At 36.7% G+C, this 4,980-nt stretch overlaps 1 pseudogene; it reads left to right on the forward strand.

Annotated features, from left to right (window-relative positions):
* The first annotated feature begins 229 nt into the window (after nt 1-229).
* LOC102439051 lies at nt 230-657 on the forward strand (annotated as a pseudogene).
* Nucleotides 658-4,980: the final 4,323 nt, after the last annotated feature.

Genomic DNA, 4,980 nt, shown 5'->3' on the forward strand with positions numbered 1-4,980 from the left:
CTTTGTCATCATCCTCCAATCTTCTTACTCTCCCTGTTCATTCCCCTACAAATATACTTACTATGTGTTTGAAATGTAATTTAAGTGTGATTTCTTAAGTACTATATCCCAAGAAACGCCAGCTTAGAAGAATGACTATATTCACATGCTATTTAGGCTAGGAATAGTGTAAATATTTTAATAGAAGCTATTGTGTAGCTCTGTCTTCTCTGCCAGAACCCTTCATCCCCTAAAAATGTACACCTGTGCCAAGTTGGTATCTGCCTCCTCCTTGGTCAGTACCTCTCAGCTGCTGAGCTGGTCACAGTCTACAGTGGTACTGAAACAATGGGAGACACTAACACATGAGGGCCTCAGCAGCTTGGCAGCCCCACATCACCTGACCACTCTTATTTCTAGCCGCTGCTTCCAAACCAGAGCTATTTCAAGGCATATCAACACAGCAGCCAAGTTTACTGGGGATGAGGCTACCACAGTATGGGTGGCAGGCTCTGGGCCTAGAATTGGGACTGTTTTGGGAGCCTCATCATTGGTTATGCCAGGAACCCTTCTCTGAATCAACAGCTCTCCTCCCACACCATTCTGGGCTTTGCCCTCTCAAAGGCCATGGAGCTCTTCGGCCTGATAGTGGCCTTTCTCATCCTCTTTGCCATGTGAAGGAATCCTCTCCACCTCCCATAGTTCTTTCTCCCATGTCTTGTCTGTCCTGTACATTCTTTTTTCTATACCTACCAAGGCAACCTCAGGAAAGTGGTTGGCTTAGGATTTGATAGAAGGAAGACAAAGAAATATGGTGTTAATAAGGAAAAAAAAGAAGCAATTGTGTAGACTAATGACATAATTCCTATCAAGGTCTGTGACTGATTAAAAAAAAAAGAACCGATTGAAATACACAGATTTAGTGATCCCTTGAGGTTTGTGCATAGAAGAACCTGACTGGGCAACTTGGAGTAAAAACATTTGTTAACATTTGAGGCAAGAAATGTGTTGAAATAAGAAGTGCCCTAGAATGTGGGACCGAGAACATTATAAATCCTTTATTTTCCAAAGTTTCTAGCCTAGCACCTTTCTCAGAGTGAGTGGCCAATTTAAATCTTAATGAATTAAACTAAATGAATCCACATGCCAAACTTGGCTTGAGTAAGTATTGCAGTAATAGACAAAAAGGTTCCCAGTGACATTTGCTACAATAGCAACCTGAAGTACCTGGTAATGTTTTCATAACTACTTAGGTCTTTGCCATTGAGTTGATCCCTGTTATAAAAGCAGAAAGTATTAAGACTAGAGTTTGGTAGAGAGAGAAAGCACTGTTGTATTTCTCCACAGACTTAAAAAGATGATCTTTGTTGAACATGGTTAACTTATGCTTTAATTAAGGATTGTGAGTGATTTCCATTGTAGAGAGATGGGTCCCATTGTTAACCTTGTGCTATTATATTTATAAAATTTTTTTCTATTGAGTTTGCCTGTTCTTTTAGCAAAAAAGGAAAACAGCCCCGTGACTGGGGAACTTTTCAGTGGGTCACTAAATTGCTTGGTTGAATATGTTAGCACTGATTATTAAAATGCTTACATTAGTTCATGCATATCTAAACAAGCCCAAGTCTATCTACAAGGGGACCAATAAAATGACCTCAGATCATATATTCAATTTCAGACTGGCACCAATGCATACAGGTGTCAAAAGTTGCACTACCTCAGCAATTAGAACATAGAAAAGTGGTGAGAAGTAGTATGTCTAGAGCCAGATTCATGAACTGAATCTAGAACCCATGAGCTCTGTGTTTTAGGTAATTTTTAAACCTTCCTATGCCTTAGTTTCTACACATATAAAATGGGACAGTCTTACTAGCTACCTAACAGGATTGTCTTAAGGTTACTGAGTTAATACTTATAAAGTACTTAAAATTGAGTCTGAAACATAAAAAAAAACCAAAACATTTTGATGTATTTGTTAGAAGTTTGAAGTATTTGTTGCAACGTAACCTAACGATATTTGCTCAATTTTAACTTCACTTAAATTCTATAAAATTATTACAAGTTAATAATTACATTTTTCTAACAAATAGCCATTCCAAGTTTTCCAAGAAAAAAGTTAAGTAAAATAACTTGTCTTCATTCAAATGCATAATAATTGTTATATCTCACTTAATGCAATTAAATTAGATATCATACAAACTTTCTCAGGAAAATAAAAATATATCATGATATTATGTAGGGCACTACTGGAATAGAATTAATAATTCTACTAATGAAAGAATATTTCTGGTCATATGAGGGTCCCTGGAAGGAATAACTAACATAGCAATCCAACCCAATATTTACTAAGCATACGAGAACATTTATTAGTTACCATTTTTACTACTACAGAAGTTTAAAAGATTAAATATCAAAGGAAATCTGAAAATACTTTTAGAACAGAAAAAAACAATATCTGAAATTTTAAAAATTCAGTGGAAGGACTCAAGAACAGAATGGAAATAACAGAGCAAGCATTTTATAGATCTGAAAATATATCAATAGCAATTATCCAATCTGAAGAACAAAGAGTAAAATATATAGTTAAAATTTAACAGAGCCTCAAGAATGTGTGGGGCAGAATAAAAAGTTTTAATATTACTCTCATTATATTCCAGGAAGAAACTGAAGAGATTGGATAAAAATATTTGAAGAGATACTGCCTCAAACTTCTCCAATTTAGTTAAAAATTAAAACAACAACAGTGTATCCAATGATATTATAATTTGGCAACACAGATGTCCATTTATTTCTTATATTCCTCAGACAAAGACATAAAATATTATTTTATTCTCTATGTTACAAAAAGATTGAGCATGTTAAAGAGATAAAATAATCAAACTTTTAGATAGTTAAAATATAATGCTTTCTATGAAAAGTACACTATTTAAATAGTAAATTAGACCAGGTAGAAGAAAAAATAGTGAATCTGAAGACATAATAAAACTACAAAAAATGAAACAGAAACATTTTTTTTAAATGAAGATAGCAGCAGTGACTTTTGAAACAACTTCAAGTGCCCTAATAATAGGTTTCAATGGAGCTTCACAATAAGGAGGGGGGATTGTAGGAACATTTTTTGAAGGAATAAACCCAAGAGATCCAAGAAGCTCAATGATCAGGGAGCCTAAGAAAAGGCGTACTGCCTCCATTCCTCTCTATAGGGGAGTGGACCTTATTCAATGTGCCTCTTTTTGACTGGAGGAGTTTGAGCACGGCGGCAGTGTGCACTGATACAGGGTACCAGGTGTCAGAGAGTCAAAAAAGAGAATGAGTGTCTGAGAAGGCAGCCTAAATCTTCCCTGGGAATGGTTAAGACCTGTGCTTTGTTTTGTTTTTTCCTCTCATGAGCTCAGAGTAAGTCTAAGGAGCTTCTCTTGTTCTTACAGAACATGGATATCCCATGAGCAGGTGTAATGTTGGTATATTTGTGTTTTCATAGTTTCCCATGATTTGGGTTTCCTGCTGGATGTGGGGAGTCATAATTGAGCTCTACTTGTGCCCAGAGGTCCAACTAGTGATGTACAGAAGCTGGCAGAGGTGATGGTCTTAAAAGATTCCTCACTTCTTGGTATTCATACCCTTATGTATGAATAAGGGTACATTCATACTCATTACTGAGTGGGCTGGACTCAGGGACTTGATTCTAAAGAGGCAGAAATGTTGGTGTGTGACTCAGTGAGTAGGTCATAAAAAGACAGTATGGCATTGCTCTCTTGCATACCTGCAAGCACTTACTCTGGAGAAAGTTCTATTTGGGAAAAACTAAAACCTTTAGCCAGCAGCCAGGTGACTGAGCTTAGAAGCTGATTCTTCCAGCTTGTCAAGCTTTCAGACAGCTGCAGCATTAAGCTGTCATCTTGACTTTAAGACAGAACCACTAATCTATCTGCTCTTGGATTCCTGACACTCAGAACCTGCTTGAGGTAAGTGTTTGTTGTACTAAGCTGCTACAACTTGAGGCAGTTACATATGCAACAATAGACAATCAATCCAGGGCCCTGGTCCACAATGCACAGAAGCATGTTCATTAACTTACCACTATATAGGTGTTATCTCTTTGCACTCATCACACTAGGCCAGAATAGGTGTTATCAGAGGCAATGCCTCATGCTCACCAGTTACCTGGGACTAAGAAGCATGTTGTCCAAAGCAGCTTCACACAATCTACTCTCCGAGAAGCTTCAAACATAGTTACATGTGGTCAGAGACAAGCAGCCTGGGGCCTCAAGTACCTCCATGCACCAACCTGAATTAAAGACGGTGAAACTGAGCTGAACAGGCCTCATTCAACCTTAAGGTGTTTATGGTTTAAGAATGTCTTGGAAGTATTTAGGGTAAAGAACAACAAAAAATATCTTAAGTAGCAATATGTAAATATAAAAATGAACAGATAGGTTTCAAATATTGGGTAACACCATGTTCTAACATTACCTGTCATGTATACTTCCTCTTGAATAGCAATGACTTTAGACATGACTTAAAAGATTAAGAAATTGTTGATATTATATGAATTAGAAATCAGTAAGACCACACTGAAAGATTTGAAGGCAGTATACAGTACATATAATTTACTTATAATAGAAAATGGTATTTGTGCTGGATAAAGGATGGTTAAGAGTTCAACAGGACCTTCACTATGTCATAAGCTCCATGAGTGAGAGATGGTTTGACCTCATCAACAAGTGTATGCCAGCCCAGAGGGTATAGCACACAGGGGGTTCAATGTATATTGAACTAATGAATGTAGAAATGTTATTTTCCCTAGGTATTTTTCAAAGCTATTGTGTGTAAGTTTTAATACTATCCATTCATTAATTTTTATTCTGTTACTGAGCAAACAGACTTGCTCATTGATTGATTTTATAACTTTTCAGCAAAGGGACCCATGGAGAACATAAAGAACTTTTTGACTAAATGGATTTTGTTAGCACAGCCATCTGGGACATCAACATTTTTGCC

Source organism: Myotis lucifugus, unplaced genomic scaffold, assembly GCF_000147115.1.
Source record: "Myotis lucifugus unplaced genomic scaffold, Myoluc2.0 scaffold_0, whole genome shotgun sequence".
Lineage (NCBI taxonomy): Eukaryota > Metazoa > Chordata > Mammalia > Chiroptera > Vespertilionidae > Myotis > Myotis lucifugus.